This window comes from Rhinoderma darwinii, chromosome 2 (assembly GCF_050947455.1).
Source record: "Rhinoderma darwinii isolate aRhiDar2 chromosome 2, aRhiDar2.hap1, whole genome shotgun sequence".
Classification (NCBI taxonomy): domain Eukaryota; kingdom Metazoa; phylum Chordata; class Amphibia; order Anura; family Rhinodermatidae; genus Rhinoderma; species Rhinoderma darwinii.
Genome location: NC_134688.1, coordinates 365,684,303 through 365,705,152, shown reverse-complemented (window position 1 = coordinate 365,705,152; position 20,850 = coordinate 365,684,303). Strand labels below are relative to the sequence as shown.

At 41.6% G+C, this 20,850-nt stretch overlaps 1 protein-coding gene across 4 annotated transcripts in view; it reads right to left on the bottom strand.

Moving 5' to 3' along the window:
- Window positions 1-20,850, bottom strand: part of PPM1J (protein phosphatase, Mg2+/Mn2+ dependent 1J) — a 220,527-nt gene that overhangs the window by 109,992 nt on the left and 89,685 nt on the right. The gene's annotated exons all lie outside the window — the stretch shown is intronic.

Here is a 20,850-nt window from a genome sequence, read left to right as displayed (position 1 = left end):
ACTGCTACAGACAGTGCAAGAGATAGAGAGAGGAGAGCGCGCATGCCAGTTTGTCAGACAAGTACAAGACTGTGTGATCTCTCGCGATAGATCAGTCTTGTACTTGTCTGCCGAGAGCTGAAGAGTGAGAGCGTGCCACACACATGCTCTCCTCTCTCCAGCTCTTGCTGTGACACTGTCCGTAGCCGATTGGACAGTGTCGCAGCCATGTTACACGCCCCCTTGCCATTACACGCTCCATTGACCGTGCAGGGGGTTATTTAAATATCGGGCGCCAAATATAACGGCACCGATATCTAAATAACAGAGAAGGGTAGAATTTTTTTTTAAAGTGCCCCAGGGTTTGTGCAGCCCTGACATTACATGCTGCACTCAGCTGCACATGTATGGGCAGGTGAAAGGTTCTCTTTAAAGCCCTTTCACAAGGGCCAATTATCAGGCAAACGAGAATTCACAGAACGCTCGTTCCCAATCATTGCCCTGTGCAAACGCTCCTTCATTGGCCGATCGTTTATGCAGCCAAAAATATTTATTATTGCCGGCAGCACACCTGTAAACAGGGAGATGTGCTGCCGACATGACAGAAATGTATGTGGACGAGCGATCGTAGTAACGAGCACTCTTCCCCATACATAGCTGCTTGTGAAAAGAGCACCGATTAACGAGCTGTCTCATTGATCTGCATTTGTTTACATGGCCCACGTCGGGCCGTGTAAACAACCGCACACATTAGGATGTTATTTGCAGGAATCGCTACTGACACCTGGGTGTCCACGCTTTGGTTGATTTTATGGGTCAATTCTATTGTTCTCCCCTGAAATAATCAGCAAAATCTGTTCATCCATCCTACCTCCTTAGGCATTAAAGGGGTTTCCTGACATGTCAAAAAAATATATTGGTAGGTGCTTGGGAGTAGGGACTCCAACAATGCCTTGCAGGCAGGGTCCCTGGCTATCCCACACTAACAAAATCCACAAAGAGGGCCTGATCAGACTCGGCCTCTATCTCATCCTGGATTCCCTCTCCCTACTGAAACTTTTCTGATATGTTCTAGAAACAAAATGTAAAGACCCTTTCACTTCACATCCCTTTGATTGTGGTATCCCTATGATTCCAGGTAGTGAGCCTCCTAGGGGTAGAGTGGAGCTTTTATCCTTGTGTGAGTCGGAAGCTATGTCTACTTATATCAAGGAGAACTTGGAGTTTTATTTGTAAGTCCACCTCTCCTGCTAGTGTAGATTTCTTCTTCGTAAGGAAGAAAGATTGTTTCTTAAGGCTGTGCATAGACAGTAGTCTGAATACGATAACTATCAAAGACAGATATCCGCTACCTCTCATTTCTGTGCTTTTTGACCGTATTAAGGGGGCCCGTTTGTTCCAGATGGCATATAATTTGATTCAGATTAAGAAGAGAGGCGAGGGGAAGACTGTGTTCAATGCTTGTGATGGGCACTCTGAGTAACCGGTAATGCCCTTTGGCCTCAGTAATACTCTTGTGGTTTTCAGTACATTGTAAACAAGATTTTTTTTGGGGATATCCTGTATCAGTATGTTCTCTGCTATACTAACCTATGTTGGTGTTGGTGCAGTACTTTCCCAGAAGTCTGGGAAGAGTAAATTCCATCCTGGTGGCTTCTTCTTAAAGAAATTTTTCAATGCGGAGAGTAATTATTTAGTCGGTGACCGTGAACTGCTGGCAGTGAAGCTCGCATTTGAAGAATGGAATCATCTTCTGGAGGGAGCCAAGTTTTCTGTGACAATATTTACTGACCACAATAACCTGAGTACCTTCAATCTGCCCACAGATTGAATCCCCGTCAGGCACAATGAACACTCTTTCTCTGTCGCTACATCTGGTGGTCAAAAAGGATGCAAGACATAAAAAAAAAAATGAGTAGGATGCTGTTTTGCTTGTGCCTAATTCAAACCACTAGCCCCGTTTTGATCCCCTGAGGACGCTGTGTTGACAGCGAAACATGTCGGGGGGGCTAAATCTATCATCTTAAAAAGCCTAACCTGCTTGGCAATCTGAGCACGCATACCATAACGTATCCACTATAGCTCGGCAGTCTGCAGCTGCTGACACAAGACTTGGCAACTGAGTATTTTACACTCCGTCTGGCAACATATGCAGACCGAGTGAATACAGAGCGTGTGCTGAAGCAATATTGGCTACTAATTTTAACCGTTCGTGCTGAGTGTTATGTCCCCATGGACATCTTTAATAGCAAAATAATAAAAATTATATTTTAACTACACTGTTTAGCAATTGGGAAATTGGTTTTGATGTGCTTTAAGCACATCTTGTTCTTTCTAATTCAAACCCTCTGGGCAGATACCGTCAGGTCTTCTCCAGCTTCTGCAGATTCCAAGGGATGCCTGGTCTGAGATTTCTATTGATTTTGACTTACCTTCTGCTAAGGGATTCAATAACATCTGGGTAGTGTTGGGTTGATTCTCTAAGGTGGCTAATTTTGTACCTTTGTTGAACCATTTGCCCCTCAATTGGCTCAAATCTTCTTAAGGGGATTTCCTATCTTCATGGCCTTCCAACTCGCATTATTTCTGATTGTGGTGTGCAGTTTATCTTTCGTTTTGAGGAGCATTGTGTAAAGCTCTGTAAATTTCTCAGGACTTCTCACAAACAGAGCAGTTTAACCAGGTTCTCAAGCAATTTCTCTGTACGTACATGAACACTCACAAGGATAAATAGCCTGAACGCTTAACTTGGGCATAATACGCCCACAACAACCATGTCTCCGAGTACCCTGGGAAATTGACCTTCATGACTGTGTATGGGCGAAACCTGAATTTTCCTCTCCCTATCTCTGCTCTCCACTGCCTGCTGTTGAGAGTGTCTGTCAAAATATTCAGGATATTTGGGCAGAGGTTCATAAGAATTTGAAATCCACTGTTGCTAAGGCAAATTCAGATAAGCATCGATATCCGGGTGCAAGGATTTCTCCAGGGGATAAAGTCTGGTTATCTACCAAAAACACTCAGTCAAGAGTTACTTCTCATAAGTTTGCTCCATCTTACTGGATAGCAAGAAGGTTCTTGGAAAAAAAAAAATAATTTGATTGATTGGAAAGGATTCAGTCCAGAAAAAAGGTCTGTGAATCCTAAAATGTTAATTCTCTGTCGCTCATCAAGAGATTTTACTTGAAGTATCCCTTCAAGTCTCACTAGATCGCTTTGGGAAGGGAGTACTAAGGAAGGGGAGGTATAGTTACTTACATCCTCTTGTTTCTGTGTACTTCCATGCTCCACTTCATCAGTGCAATAGCTAATTCTTTCTTTCCTGAATTCTCCTGCTACTTAACTGTCCTAGGTGAGCTGGTCAGGTCTGCTATAAATTCTTAGTCAGACATGTCACTTACTGCCTGGTGAGATGTATTTCTTTGCAGGTCTCGCTTCATGGGTTTTTTTTGTGTGTGATTTTGATCCAGTAACTGACATTGACATGTCTTTGACTCTCCTTCTGTTTGATCTCTTGGATCTACGCTTGCCTCTTGTCGTACCTCTCTAGTTATTGACCTTGGCTTTGTTCCTGAGTCTGATTTCTTTGTAAAAAATTTTTTTATCTTGCTGACTACCGTTGATGACTCCTGGCTAGCTCCTGACTACGCCTTGCTTAACCCCTTAATGACCAGCCTATTTTAGACCTTAACCCCTTAGTGTCTAAGCCTGTTTTGGCCTTGTGGACACAGCCGATTTGTGCAAATCTGACATGTGTTACTTTATGTGGTAATAACTCCAGAATGCTTTTGCCTATCCAAGCGATTCTGAGATTGTTTTCTCGTGACATATTGTACTTTATGATACTGAAAAAATGTGGTCGTTAAATTCAATATTTATTTGTAAAAAACACCAAAATTTAGAGAAAATTTGCAGAAATCTGCATTTTTCTAAATTGTAATGTATCTGCTTGTAAAACAGATCATAATACCACACAAAATATTTACTAGTTAATATTTCCTATATGCCTACTTTATGTTTTCATCGTTTTTTGAACGTCCTTTTTGAACGTCCTTTTATTTTTCTAGGACGTTACAAGGCTTAGAACTTTAGCTGCAATTTCTCGCATTTTCAAGAAAATTTCAAAAGGCTATTTTTTCAGGGACCAGTTTAGTTCTGAAGTGGCTTTGAGGGCCTTATATGTTAGAAAGTCCCCATAAATCACCACATTTTAAAAACTGCACACCTCAAAGTATTCAAAACAGCATTCAGAAATTATTTTAACCCTTTAGGAATTTCACAGGAAATAAAGCAAAGTAGAGGTGAAATTTACAAATTTCATTTTTTTTTTTACGAAATTCATTTGTAATACAGTTTTTTTCTGTAACACAGAAGGTTTTACGAGAGAAACGCAACTCAATACTTATTGCCCAGATTCTGCAGTTTTTAGAAATATCCCACATGTGGTCCTAGTGTGGTAAAGGACTGAAGCACCGGCCTCAGAAGCAAAGGAGCACCTGGTGGATTTTGGGGCCTCTATTTTATTAGAATATATTTTAGGCACGATGTCAGGTTTGAAGAAGTCTTGTGGTGCCAAAACAGTGGAAACCCCCCAAAAGTGACCCCATTTTAGAAACGACACCCTTCAAGGAATTTTTCAAGAGGTATAGTTAGCATTTTTAGCCCACAGGTTTTTTGCTAACTGGTCTGTGAAAATTAAAATCTACTTTTTTTCTGAAAAAACATACCATGTTTTCGTTTTTACAAGGAATAAAGGAGAAAAAGCACCCCAACATTTGTAATGCAATGTCTCCCGATTACGGCAATACCCGAAATGTGGTAATAAACTGCTGTTTGGACTCATGGCAGGGCTCAGAAGGGAACGAGGGCCATTTGGATTTTGGAACGCAGATTTTGGTGGAATGGTTTTTCGATGCCATGTCGTGTTTGCAAAGCCCTGGAGGGACCATAACAGTGTAAACTCCCCAAAAGTGATCCCATTTTGGAAACTACACCCCTCAAGGAACTTTTCTAGTGGTATATTTAGCATTTTGATCCTACACGGTTTTTGCTGCATTTATGGGAATTATGCAGTGAAATTGAAAATCTTAATTTTTTCTAATAAAATGTCGTTTTAGCTCAGATTTTTTCATTTTTACAATAGATAAAGGAGAAAACACACCCCAATATTTGTAAAGCAAACTCTTCTGAGCACAGCAATACCCCATATGTGGTAATAAACTGCTGTTTGGACACATGGCGGAAGTTAGAAAGGACAGAGCGCCAATTGTAAAGCAATTTCTCCCGAGTACGGAAATAACCCATATGTGGTCATAAACTGCTGCTTGGATACATCGCAGGGCTCAGAATGGCAGGAGTGCTACTTGACATGTAGATTTTGGTTGATTGTTTTTTGGGCGCCATGTCGCATTTGCAGAGCCCCTGAGGTACCCGTACAATAGAAACCCCTGAGAAGTGACTCCATTTTGGAAACTTTACCCCTCAGGGTAATCATCTAGGGGTGTACTGAGCATTTTGATCCCACAGGTGTTTCATAGATTGTATTAGAATGAGGCAGTGAAAATAAAAATAAAAATTTTTCCGAAAAATATGTCATTTTGTACCCAATTTTTTTTCCACAAGGGGTAATAGGAAAAAAAAACAACACATAATTTGTTACCCAATTTCTCCCGAGTACGGCAATACCCCATGTGTGGCCCTAAATCGCTGTTTGGGCACATGGCAGAGCTAAAAATGGAAGGAGTGCCATGTGGCTTTTAGAGCACAGATTTTGCTGGACTGGTGTACGGACGCCATGTCACATTTGCAGAGCTCCCTTAGGTGCCAGAGTAGAGTGTAAAACCATGAGAAGTGACCCCATTTTGTATACTACACCCCTCAAGGCATTTATAATTTGCCTGGACATATGACAGGGCTTAGGAGTGAAAGGCGCATTTGAGGCCTATTTTGGTGATTTTCGCAGCATTAGCCCACAATGGCAAGGCTCTGGGGTCAAATAGTAAAACAAACCCCCAAGTAGTGACCCCCATTTTGGAAACTGCACCCCTGAAGACATTTTATTAAGGGGTGTAGTGAGCATTTTGACCACACAGGTTTTTTTTTTCTATTAGAAATGAATGCTCAGTGGATGGTGCAAAGTGAAAATTGCAAATTTCCACAGGTATGTGCCATTTTAGTGCACAATATTTTGTGCCCAATTTGTGCCACTGAAGACAAATACCTCAAACTGTTAAGCAGGTTCTCCCGGGTATGGTGATGCCATATATGTGGACGTAAACTGCTGCTTGGGCACGCTGCAGGGCTCAGAAGGGAGGGAGCGCCATTTGGCTTTTGGAGTGCAGATTTTGCTTAGTGGTACTTTTGTTAGGGGTTTTGCTGGTATTTCAGTTTATTATGTGGGGGCGTATGTAAGCTGTGTGGAGTACATCAGGGTATAATAAGAGGGTATAATAATTGTGTAAATAAATAATTATCCACAGATGTGTGGCCAGTGTCGCTATGATAAATGGTGCCAGATCTTATCCGCTTTTGGACACTCTGCACATTTTGCATCGCCGTATTCTGAGAGCCAGAACTTCTTTATTTTTTCTCCACCGGAGCTGGGTGAGGGCTTATTTGTTGCGGGACAATCTGTAGATTTCATTGGTACCATTTTGGGGTACATGCGATTTTTGATCACTTTGTATAAAAAAAATTTGGCAAGCAAGGTGATCAAAAACCTGCAATTCTGATGTTTTTGTTTTGTTTTTTACGGCGTTCGCCAAGCGATATGAATGACAATTTTACTTTATTCTGCGTGTCGGTACGATTACGGCGATACCATATGTATATAGTTTCTCTTATGCTTTGCAGCGTTTGCATGATAAAATCACTTTTGTTTCAAATAAAAAAAAATTTGTGTCACCATATTCTGAGAGCCATAACTTTTTTATTATTCCAAAAAGTTGTGGGAGGGCTTGTTTTTTGTGGGACGGGCTGCAGTTTTTAATCGTATAATTTTGGGGTACATGCGACTTTTAGATCCCTTTTTTTATTCTGTTTTGCGAGGGGTAGTGACTAACAAACAGCGATTTTGGAATAGTTTTTTTATTTAATTTTTTTACGGTGTTCACCGTACGGGTAAAATAGTGTGATATTTTTATAGTTTGGGTCGTTACGGACGCGGGGATACCACATATCTTTACTTTTTTTTATGTTTTTTGGTTTTTCCTATAATAAAAGTCTTATTATAGGAAAAAAGGCTGTTATAGTGTTTTTTAACATGAAACTTATTTTTTTTTAACTTTTTTACAACATTTTTATGAACTTGTTTTAACTTTTTTTGTGTCCCACTATAGAACTTGAAGGTATGAAGCCCTGATCGCTATTCTAATACATGGCACTACCTACATAGTGCAGTGTATTAGAGCTGTCAGCTATTCACTGACAGCAAGCCTATTAGGCTTCGCCTCCTGGCGGGGCCTAATAGGCTTCCGTACTAGGAAGCGATTGTTAGGCTACGGTTGCCATAGCAACCATCGGAACACCTGCGGGTGCCGATGGTTGTCATTAGCAACCATAGGGCGCGATCTAAGGGGTTAATTGGCCAGATCGGAGCCTAGCTCCGGTCCTGGCCGTTAGAGCACGATGTCAGGTATGACAAACAATTGACACCCGCGCACGTGGCAACCATCGTGGTTGCCGACAGGCTACAAGACACTTCGCTAGAGGGTCCACTTCCAGTAATAGAGCAAATGTACACATCATCTCGAGTAGGTGCGTAACTCCTTAAGGGCATGCCCCCACGTGGCGGATTTCCTCCGCAACTGTCCGCATCAATGCCGCACCTAATCCGGGTTGCGGATTACGGCTGCGGATCTGCCCAAAATGTGCAGTAAATTGATGCGGACTAGCTGCTGCGGACTGCGGAAAAAGTGCTTCCCTTCTCTCTATCAGTGCAGGATAGAGAGAAGGGACAGCACTTTCCCTAGTGAAAGTAAACGAATTTCATACTTACCGGCCGTTGTCTTGGTGACGCGTCCCTCTTTCGGCATCCAGCCCGACCTCCCTGGATGACGCGGCAGTCCATGTGACCGCTGCAGCCTGTGATTGGCTGCAGCCGTCACTTAGACTGAAACGTCATCCTGGGAAGCTGGACTGCAGACAGAAGCAGGGAGTTCTCGGTAAGTATGAACTATTTTTTTACAGGTTGCTGTATATTGGGATCGGTAGTCACTATCCAGGGTGCAGAAACAGTTACTGCCTATCGCTTAACTCTTTCAGCACCCTGGACAGTGACTATTTACTGACGTCTCCTAGCAACGCTCCCGTAATTCCGGGAGCCCCATTGAATTCCTCAGTCTGGCTGTAGACCTAGAAATACATAGACAGAAAAAATGGGACATAAATATCAAAACCACAAAAAAGGCCATACTCACTAGGTAGGTGGGTGGGTGAAAACCCGTTCCCATCAGGACGCAGACGGGTCAAAGAATGCTGCAGAAGGAGTGTGCATTAAATAGTGATAGCCCCTCCCACTAGTCTTGAGGGGAGTGGCGGACTAAGTGCTCAAAGGTGTGCGATAAATGTGTGTCAGTGTAGTGCTAGGGTGTGAATGGATGGTAAAAAATAAATATGTATGTATGAAAGTGTCAGAACTGTGTAATAATGTAATAAAAATAAATAAAATAAATGTGATGAATAGGGGTCAGTGCTGTGAATAGTACATGGGGTGTCAGTACTATGTGTAATACTTGGAGGGATAATGTGCTGGTCGTCAGGCATGGCGTATCTTGCCGAATAACAGCCTATTTGTAACGCCGCTAGTGTTAGCTAAAGCGGGCTGCTCTGCATTCCAAACCAAACGCCAGCACATCATGCCCTCCCAGCATATAAGACCCGGCTGCGTCCTGAAAAAAAGTGTAGTATACGTAGTAAGAAATATCCATGAAACATGGGGTATTAGTTGTTATTTTGGCCAAAATACGCAAAGCTCGCAACCCAACGTCAAGGGTCCCCAGTGCCTTGCGAGTCCCTAACCAGAACTTTTCGTTCCTAATTTAAAAACACAAACAGAAAAAATGGGACATAAATATCAAAACCACAAAAAAGGCCATACTCACTAGGTAGGTGGGTGGGTGCTCCGCAGCGGAATTTTACGCATCGTCTAAACGAACACTTCTAAATTTAAGTAGAAGTCAATGGAGAAACGGCTCCGCTGCGGATTAACGTTGCGGAGTGTCCGCAGCGGAATTCAAGTGAAATTCCGCCACGTGTGAACCCAGCCTAAAGGTGGACATACACATTCCATAACTCTCAGCTGACAGTTATCTATCCTGACTCCAGAGTGTGCGTTTTTATAACAATGGAGAGAGGGGAATATTTCCTGTGGGAAAAAAGGATTCATATTTTGAAATCCAACATGCCTAGTCTTTCTTTCTCTGACATATGGGTTCGGCCAAGTTTTTTCTAATGTGGCTGGGCAACTTAAGTATGCACACTGTGGTACCTGGCAGCCCCCATACGTATTAGCAAATTCCTCAAAAAAAGACCCTTTAAAAGACACTTTGACCAAGCCAAAAATGTATGTTAATGATAATATTAAAGGGGTTTTCCAATCCTTTTTTTTTTTTTTTAAATCAATGCAATGTTCCTCTATTAATATATTAGTGCACTCTGACTAGCTTTTTCTTGATAATAAATGGTTTTAGTAACATTACTCCGTATTGTTTACCTTGAGAGGTTTGTTTTGCTCAGTAAGTTCATTCCTCTTCTCTTCCTGTGTTTCTCCTCCCTGCATGCACTGCTCTAGTCCCAGCATGCAATGTGCATGCAGCAGTGCACTTGCTCCGCCTACTACACCCAGCTCTACTAACTTCTGCAATCTCAGTCTTCATTTTGGTGCTCTCATTCTATTACTGATAGCACAAGCTGAAATCACTGGATATCTGCGTTTTTAACCTCTTAACGCCGAAGGGCGGATATATCAGTCCTCTGCAGCTGCTAGTTCGCGCAGGAGGAGGGATATATCCGTCCTGTGATGGCGCAGGTACTGCCAGTGTACCCACACGATCAGCGGCAGGAGCACGGCTGTTATACACAGCCTGGCTCCTGCTGCAACTGCCGGAATCGAAGCGCGCTCCGATTCCGGCAGTTTAACTCATTAAATGCCGCTGTCAATAGTGACAGCGGCATCTAATGTGTTTGACAGAGGGAGGGAGCTCCCTCTGTTTTATACTGACAGGCAATAATGCTTTGGTATACGAAGTATACCAAAGCATTATACATGCGATCGGCACATCGCATAGTGAAGTCCCATGGTGGGACTAAAAAAAAAATGTCAATCCGTTAAATAAAGTTGGTGAAAAAACAAAAAAAAAATTACGGTGAAAATCAAATAAAACTACTTTTTTTGCCCAAAAAGTGTTTTTTTTAAAGTAAAAGTGTCAAAACAAATCACACATACACATATATGGTATCCCCGCGATCGTAACCACTTGAACAATAAAATTAACACATTAATTAAACCGCTGGATGAACGGCGTCCAAAAAAACAACGGCAAAATTCGCTCTTTTCTCCCATTCCCACCATAAAAAATTAAATAAAAATTAATCTAAGTCCTATGTACCCCAAAATAGTACTAATGAAAACTACACATTGTCCCGCAAAAATCAAGCCCACGTACGGCCACATAGACGGAAAAATAAAAACGTTACGGCTCTTGGAACGCGGCGATGCAAAAACAAGTAATTTTTTTCTAAAAGGGTTTTTATTTTGTAAACGTAGAAAAAACATATAAAACCTTTACATATTTGGTATCCCCGTAATCGTGTCGACCCATAGAATAAAGTTAACATGTTATTTACGCTGCATAGTAAACGGCGTAAATTTATAACGTGAAAATCAATGCTGGAATAGCTGCTTATTTTCAATTCTCTCCTAAAATAAAGTTAATAAAAGTTAATCAATATATTAAAAGCATCTAAAAATGGTGGAATTACAAAATAAAACTCGTCCCGCAAAAAACAAGCCCTTACACGGCTATGTCGACGGAATAAAAAAAAAGTTACGACTCTTGGAATGTGACCGTGAAAAAAACAAAAATAATCCTTGGTCATTAACGTGCAAAATGGCCCGGTCATTAAGGGGTTAAACGGTTTGAAGAGGTCTTCTGGTACCAAAACAGTGGAAACCCCCAAAAGGTGCCCCCATTTTGGAAACTAGACCCCTTGAGGAATCCATTGTAGTTTTCTTGGGGTGCATGCGGCTTTTTGATCAGTTTTTATTCTATTTTTAAGTGGCGTGGTGACTAAAAAAACAGCAATTCTACTATTGTTTTTTCATTCTATTTTTTTTACAGCGTTCACCGTGCGCTATAAATGACATATTCACTTTATTCTGCGGGGCGATACGATTAGGGCTCATTTACACGAGCGTGTTATACATCCGTGCAACGCGCGTCGCAGGAACCTATGTTAGTCTATGGGGCCGTGCAGCCAGGTGGGTGTGATTTTCACGCAGCGTATGTCCGCTGCATGAAACGCACGACGTCCTATATTTGTGCGCTGTTCGCACATCACGCACCCATTGAAGTCAATGGGTGTGTGAAAACCACGCATGTCGCACGGAAGCAATTCCGTGGGACGCGCGTGATTCGCGCAACAGCACTGTAAAGGATGAATGAAAACAGAAAAGCACCACGTTCTTTTCTGTTTACAAACATCCAAACGGAGTGTCAAAATGATGGCGGCTGCGCGAAAACCAGGCAGCCGCGCATCATAAAGGGCTGACACACGGAGCTGTTAATTGCCTTTTGCGCACGCAAAACGCCGCGCTTTTTGCTTGCACAAAATGCACACGCTCGTGTAAACTCGGCCTTACGGTGACACCAGATGTTTATAGTTCTTTTATGTCTTTTGGCGTTTGCACAATAAAATACGTTTTGTAAAAAATCATTCACTTTTTGTGTTGCCTTATTCTAAGAGCAAGAACTTTTCTTTTACGGCGTTCACCGCGCGGGATAAATAACGAAATAATTTTGTAGTTCAGGCCGTTACGGACACGGCGATACCAATTATGTATATTTTATTTATTTATATATTTTTATTAATAAAAAAGGACTGATAAGGGAAAAAAAGGGGATTTTTTTTAACTTATATTTTCTTATTTTTACACATCTTTTTTTTTTACTTTATTACTTTGTCCCACAAGGGGACTTGAGGCCCTGATCGCTATTCTAATACTCTGCACTACATGCGTAGTGCAGTGTATTAGAACTGTCAGCTATTCACTGACAGCAAGCATAGTGGGTCCTGACTTTGTCAGGACCCATTAGGCTTCCGTCGATGGCATAGCCGGACGCCATTGTTTGGTGTCCGGTTGCCATAGTAACCATCGCCGGCTGCTATCGTGTAGCAGGCCGGCGATGGTAACTTAACCCCTAAAAAGCCGCGATCTCTATTGAACGCGGCTTTTAAGGGGTTAGACAGCGGGGACACAGCGATCGGTCCCCGCTGTAGGAGCTGCGGCAGCTGCTGTACGAGACAGCAGCTGTCACAGCTCCTGCACCTGTCGGGAAGACGGCCGAAACGGCCGTTATTCCCGCAACTTCGTATTGCGTCGGTAATTTATAAGGGGTTATAATTTCACAGAGCATGCGCGGTTGAGTGTGTTAACCACGCATGCTCTGAGATAAAGAAGCACGTGGTACGGTTACGTCATTTGTGACGTAACCGTACAGTGTGAAAGCCGGAAACCGGAAGCAAGGCAGAAGACTAAATGGACGGGTCTGCACAGGAAGTGCAGATTTTGCTTCACTAAGGGGGCGGTGACGGAGGAGGATATAAGACGCTACAGCCATCTGATGAAACGTAAGTACATTGTAAAGTTATATCATTTTCATTGTTTTATTTAAATAAATGTAATTTTTTAGTTCCGGAATACCCCTTTAAGAGTGTTAAAGGAACACTTCAAGCAAAACAATACTCCGTGTAATGCCTACTGCAGGGCGAGAAGGGTAACACAGGGATTTAAAGATAGAATCCTTGTGTCATGCATCTTCCCCTGCCCTCCTGCCTAGGTATAGTGTATTTGTTTTGCCAGGAATGTTTCTTCAATTTCCATTTATCTAATATTTCAGCCTTATTAAAATGGGATGGCTTGTACTTCAGTTCCTTCTTAAAGAGAACCTGTGACCACTCCTGACAGGTCTGTTTTAGTAAACAATTGTATTCCCCATCAAATAATAATTCTGGAACATCTTTTCTTAGAGCTCTGTGGGGTACCATTCCTTTGTTTTTATGAATAAATTGTCAACTGGGTGTTACCAGTTTGGGGTGTATCACTACAGACTGAGAATGTCCAATCAGTGCTGACAGAGTGAGACTTTGTAGGGACACGCCCCTTTGACAAGGGGAAGGTTAACCCCTTGAGTACCCAGCTCATTTTGGCCTTGAGGACCAGACCCATTTTTTCAAATCTGACATGTATCACTTTATGTGGTAATAACTCCGGAATGCTTTTACCTATCCAATTGATTCTGAGATTGTTTTCTCGTGACATATTGTACTTTAGTTTAGTGCAAAAATTTGGTCGATAAATTCATTGCTTATTTGTGAAAAACACCAACATTTAGCGAAAATATGAAGAAATTATGATTTTTCACATTTTAAATGTATCTGCTTGTAAAACAGATGGTAATACCACACAAAACAGTTACCAATTAACATCTCCCATATGTCTACTTTATGTTTGCATCGTTTTTTGAACATCCTTTTATTTTTCTATGACCTCACAAGGCTTAGAACTTTAGCAGCAATTTCTCATATTTTTAAGAAAATTTCAAAAAGCGATTTTTTCAGGGACGAGTTCAGTTCTGAAGTGGTTTTGAGTGCCCTATATATTAGAAACCCCCATAAAACACCCCATTTTGAAAACTGCACCCCTCAAAGTATCCAAAACAGCATTCAGAAAGTGTTTAAACTCTTTAGGCGTTTTACAGGAATTGAAGGAAAGTAGAGCTGAAATTTTCAAATTTCATTTTTTTTTACAAAATTCTTATGTAATACATTTTCTTCTGTACCACAGAAGGTTTTACCTGAGAAACGCAACTCAATATTTATTGCCCAGATGCTGCAGTTTTTATAAATATCCCACATGTGGCCCTAGTGTGATAATGGACTGAAACACAGGCCTCAGAAGCAAAGGAGCACCTCTTGGATTTTGGGGCCTCCTTTTTTCAGAATATATTTTAGGCACCATGTCAGGTTTGAAGAGGTCTTGTGGTGCCAAAACAGTGGAAACCCCCAAAAGTGACTGCCATTTTTTAAACTACACCCCTCAGGGAATTTATCTAGGGGTATAGTTAGCATTTTGACCCCACAGGTATTTTGCTATATTTTCTGGAGTTAGTCTGTGAAAATGAAAATCTACTTTTTTTATGGAAATACGTAAAAATTTCAAATTTTTGCAAGAAATAAAGGAGAGAAAGCACCCCAACATTTGTAAAGCAATTTCTCGCGATTACGGAAATACCCCATATGTGGTAATAAACTGCTGTTTGGACCCACAGCAGGGCTCAGAAGGGAAGGAGCGCCATTTGGATTTTGGAGCTCTGATTTTACTGGAATGGTTTTCAGTGCCGTGTCACGTTTGCAACGCCCTGGAGGGACCTAAACAGTGGAATCCCCCCAAAAGTGACCCCATTTTGGAAACTATACCCCTCAAGGAATTTTTCTAGTGGTATAGTTATCATTTTGACCCCACAGGTTTTTTGCTGAATTTATTGGAATTAGTCTGTGAAGATGAAAAGAGACTTTTTTTTGGAAAAAACACAGAATTTTCTAATTTTTATAAGGAATAAAGGAGAAAAAGCACCTCAACATTTGTAAAGCAATTTCTCCTGATTACGGAAATACCCCATTATGTGGTAATAAACTGCTGTTTGGACCCACGGCAGGGCTCAGAAGGCACGGAGCACCATTTGGATTTTGCAGCTCAGATTCTGCTGAATTGGTTTCTGGGGGCCATGTCGCATTTGCAGAGTCCCTGAAGTACCAGTACAGTAGAAATTCCCCAGATGTGATCCCAATTTGGAGACTATACCCCTGAAAGTATTAAATTAGAGGTGTAGTGAGCATTTTGAGCCCTCAGGTGTTTTATAGATTTTATTAGAATTGGTCCATGAAAATGAAAACATTTTTTTTTTCCAATAACCTGTAGCTTTAGCTCAGAATTTTTCATTTCCACAAGGAATACAGGAGAAAAGACACCCCAAAATGTGTTACACAATTTCTCCTGATTACGGAAATACCCCATATGTGGTTGTAAACGGCTATTTGGACATACGGCAAGGGCTAAACGGAAAAAGTGCAATTTCGTTTTTGGAGTGGAGATTTTACAAAATTTGTTTTTGACGCCATGTTGCATTGCGCTGAGGTACGAGTACAGTGAAAACTCCCGAGAAGTGACCCCATTTAGGAAACGACACCCCTCAAGGAATTCATCTAGAAGTGTAGTGAGCATTTTGACCCCCAAAGGTTTTGCAGAAATTAGTGCACAGTGGATGTTGCAGATTGAAAATTGACATTTTCCACAGATATGCTATTTCAGTGCCCAATGCATTGGGCCCAGCTTGTACCACTGGAGACATACGCCCCATAAATTGTTAAGCGGTTCTCCAGAGTACGGTAATACCCCATATGTGGTCTTAAACCGCTGTTTGGGCACACTGCCAGGCACAGAAGGAGCGCCATTTGGGTTTTGGAGCGCAGATTTTGCTTGGTAGTAGTTTTGTTTAGTGTTTTACTGGTGTTTCAGTTTATAATGTGGGGGCATATGTAATCTGTGCGGAGTACATACATTTTTTGCGTGACACACTGTCGTTTTTATTGGTACCATGTTTGGCTACGCGCGACTTTTTGATCACTTTTTATTCCATTTTTTTGGAAATAACGTGACCAAAAAAGGAAATTCTGCCATTGTTTTTTATGGTATTGTTTTTACGGTGTTCACCGTGCGGGATAAATAATATGATATTTTTTTAGGTCAGGCCGATACGAACGCGGCGATACCTATTATGTCTAGTTTTTGTCCTTTTTTTCATTTTTTTTCTAATTATAAAGGGCTTGATCAGGGAAACAAGGCGATTATTGTTTTTATTACGTAAAACTTGTATTTATTTATTTATCCAAAATTTTTTTTTTAACTTTTTTTTCACTTTTTATTTTACACATACTAGGGGACTGGAAGATCTGATCTTCTGATCCCCTGCACAATACACTGCACTACTTCTGTATGTACTGATGTAGTGCAGTGTATTGTAACTGTCACTTTACAACTGACAGTTGAGCCTATTACGTCCTGCCTTGGGCAGGACCTAATAGGCTCCCGTACCTGGCAACCAGGAAGCCGTTGCTAGGCTTCCTGGTTGCCATTGCAACCATCAGAACCCCGCGATTTTTCGCGGGGGGGGGGGCAATGGGGTGCAGAGGGAGCCCCCTCCCTCTGTATCAATCACTTAAATGCCGCTGTCGCTATTGACAGCGGCATTTAAGGGGTTAAACTACAGCGATCGGAGAGGACAGTGATCGCTGTAGTTGCAGTGGGATGTCGGCTGTATATTAAAGCCGACATCCGATGAAGATGGAGCGAGCACAGCTCCTGTGCCCGCTTCATCCTCAGGGCGTTACTATACGCCCATTTTCGGGAAGGGGTTAATAAAAAGTGTTGTTTTTTTTTTTACACCGCTTTCTCTGATCTCCTCACGTATCTCACAGAAGTGAGGAGATCAGAGAAAGTGACAGGAGCTTTCTCCTGCAGACGACGTCACAGACGGCTGTGATTGGTCAGTTTTCAGAGACTGACCAATCACAGCAATCGCCGGCATTGGGGACTGCTAATTGGTCCCCAGGCCGGTAGCAGAGACGGTTAGCTGTCAATGACATGATTTCACATAGTGACAGTTTATTCCTGCGCCGTAATAGTACGTCGAAGGTACGCTGGAATAAGCGGCCAGCGACGTACTATTACGTCGAAGGTACGCAAGGGGTTAACGCCCAGTTGTCAATTTATTCATAAACTTCTAGAAGGAAAAACACAAAAACAGCACAACGCAGAGCTCTGAGAAAAGATGCTCCAGAATTGTTATTTCACAGGGAATATAAGTATTTACTAAAATAGACATGTCAGGAGAGGCGACAGGTCCTCTTTAACCCCTTCCCTCTTTAGCCACTTTTGACCTTCCTGACAGAGCCTCATTTTTCAAATCTGACATGTGTCACTTTATGTGGTAATAACTCCGGAATGCTTTCACCTATCCAAGCGATTCTGAGATTGTTTTCTCGTGACACATTGGACTTTATGTTACTGGCAAAATTTGCTCGATATGTTCAGTATTTAATTGTGAAAAACACCAAAATTTAGCGAAAAATTGCAAAAATTAGCATTTTTCTCAATTTAAATGTATCTGCTTGTAAGACAGGCAGTTATAATACACAAAATTGTTGCTAATTAACATCCCCCATATGTCTACTTTAGATTGGCATCGTTTTTTGAACATCCTTTTATTTTTCTATGACCTCACAAGGCTTAGAACTTTAGCAGCAATTTCTCACATTTTCAAGAAAATTTCAAAAGGCTATTTTTACAGGGGCCAGTTCAGTTGTGAAGTGGTTTTGAGGGCCTTATATATTAGAAACCCCAAAAAAGTCACCCCATTTTAAAAACTTCACCCCTCAAAGTATTCAAAACAGCATTTAGAAAATGTCTTAACCCTTTAAACATTTCACAGGAATTAAAGCAAAGTAGAGGTGAAATTTACAAATTTCATATTTTTCTGCAGAAATACATTTTTAATACAATTTTTTTTATAACACAGAAGGTTTTACCAGAGAAATGCAACTCAATATTTGTTGCCCAGTTTTTGCAGTTTTAGGAAATATCCCACATGTGGCCGTAGCGTGCTACTGGACTGAAACACCGGCCTCAGAAGCAAAGGAGCACCTAGTGGATTTTGGGGCCTTATTTTTGTTAGAATATATTTTAGGCACCATGTCAGGTTTGAAGGGCTCTTGCGGTGCCAAAACAGTCAAAATCCCCCAAAAGTGACCCCATCTGGGAAACTAGACACCTCAAGGAAATTATCTAGGGGTGTAGTGAGCATTTTCACCGCACAGGTTTTTTACAGAAATTATTGGAAGTAGGCCGTGAAAATTAAAATCAACATTTCTTCAAAGAAAATGTAGGTTTAGCGATTTTTTTTCTCATTTCCACAAGGACTAAAGGAGAAAAAGCACCGCAAAATTTGTAAAGCAATTTCTCCCGAGTAAAACAATACCTCACATGTGGTAATAAACGGTTGTTTGGAGACACGGCGTGGCTGAGAAGGGAAAGAGCGCCATTTGGCTTTTGGAGTTCACATTTAGCAGGAATGGTTTGCGGAGGCCATGTCACATTTACAAAGCCCCTGAGGGGACAAAACAGTGAAAACCCCAAACAAGTGACCCCATTTTGGAAACTATACCCCTTGAGGAAATTATCTAGGGGTATAGTGAGCATTTTGACCCCACAGGTTTTTTGCAGAAATTTTTGCAAGTAGGCTGTGAAAATGAAAATCTACATTTTTTCAAATAAAATGTAGGTTTAGCTAATTTTTTTTCATTTCCACAAGGACTAAAGGAGAAAAATCACCATAAAATTTGTAAAGAAATTTCTCCCGAGTAAAACAGTACCCCACATGTGGTAATAAACGGCTGTTTGGACACACGGCGAGGCTGAGAAGGGAAAGAGCGCCATTTGGCTTTTGGAACTCAAATTTAGCAGGAATGGTTTGCGGAGGCCATGTTACATTTACAAAGCCCCTGAGGGGACAAAACAGTGGAAACCCCCCACAAGTGACCCCATTTTGGAAACAACACCCATTGAGGAAATTATCTAGGGGTATAGTGAGCGATTTGACACCACAGTTTTTTTGCAGAAATTATTGGAAGTAGGCCCTGAAAATAATAATCTACATTTTTTCAAAGAAAATGTAGGTTTAGCTAATTTTTTCTCATTTCCAGAAGGACTAAAGGAGAAAAAGCACCACAAAATTTGTAAAGCAATTTCTCCCGAGTAAAACAATACCCCACATGTGGTAATAAACGGCTGTTTGGACACACGGCAGGGCTTAGAAGGGAAAGAGCACTATTTGACTTTTTGAGATCACATTTAGCAGGAATGATTTGCGGAGGCCAGGTCACATTTGCAAAGCCCCTGAGGGGACAAAACAATGAAAACGCCCAAAAAGGGACTCCATTTAGGAAACTACACCTCTTGAAGAATGCATCTAGGGGTGTAGTGAGCATTTTGACCCCACAGATGTTTCATAGAATTTATTAGAATTAGGCAGTGAAAATAAAAACAGTCCTTTTTCTTCAATAAGACGTAGCTTTAGCGCAAATTTTTTTCATTTTCTCAACAAATAAAGGAAAAAAAGAACCCAACATTTGTAAAGCTATTTCTCCCGAGTACGGCAATACCCCATATGTGGTCATAAACTGCTGTTTGGGCAAACGGCAGGGCTCAGAAGGGAAGGACCGCCATTTGGAGTGCAGATGTTGCTGGATTGGTTTCTGGGCACCTGTGGGCCCAAAACAGTGGAAACCCCCCAGAAGTGACCCCATTTTGTAAACTACACCCCTCAATGCATTTACCAAGGGGTGTAGTAAGCATTTTAACCCTGCAGGTGTTTTGTAGAAATTAGTGTGCGCTCAATGTTGCAGAGTGAAAATGGGATTTTTTTCCATAGATATGCCAATATGTGGTGCCCGGCTTGTGCCACCATAACAAGACAGCTCTCTAATTATTATGCGGTGTTTCCCGGTTTTAGAAACACCCTACACGTGGCCCTAATCTTTTGTCTGGACATATGACAGGGCTCAGAAGTGAAGAGTACCATGCGGAGTGGAGGCCTAATTTGGCGATTTACAAAGTATTGGTTCACAACTGCAGAGGCTCAGATGTGAAATAATAAAAAGAAACCCCTGATAAGTGACCCCATTATGGAACTGCACCCCTCAAGGCATTTATTAAGGGGTGTAGTGAGCATTTTCACCCCACAGGTCTTTTCCATAAATGAATGCGCTGCGGATGGTGCAAATTAAAAATTTATATTTTTCCCTAGATATGCCATTCAGTGGCAAATATGTCATGCCCAGCTTATGACGCTGGAGACACACACCACAAAAATTGTTAAAAGGGTTCTCACGGGTATGACGGTGCCATATATGTTGAAGGAAACTGCTGTTTGGGCACGCTGTAGGGTTCAGGGCCGAGGGAGCACCATTTGGCTTTTGGAGAGCGGATTTTGCTTGGTACTATATTTGTTTGAGTATTGCTGGTGTTTTATAATGTGGGGGTACATGTAAGCGGGGCGGAGTATATAAGGGGCATAGTCAGGTGGTATAAAAAAATAAAAATAATCCATAGATGTGTGTTACGCTGTGAAGCAATCCTTTCTGCACAGGCCGGTGTCGCACTGATAAATGGTGTCATTTCTTATCCCCCTTTTGGTCCACACTCCGCGCCTTTGTAGTTTGGGGAATTTTGCTGGGAAAGTATTATCCTGGTATAATACGGGCACCGTCGCTTCCATCGGATATGATTGGGCCCTCCCTTCCTGGTTCCCTAATTTTAGGTCCTTGATAAATCGCCTCTTGAAACAGAAGAAATGTTCTCCTCGGGCACAACTGCATATTTTTTTATTTCCTGACTTATTGGAGCCATAACTAATTTTATTTTTCATAGACGTAGCGGTATGAGGGCTGGTTTGTTGCGGGACGAGCTGTAGTTATTATTGGTACCATTTTGGGGTACATGTGACTTTTTGATCACCTTTTATCCTATTTTTTGGG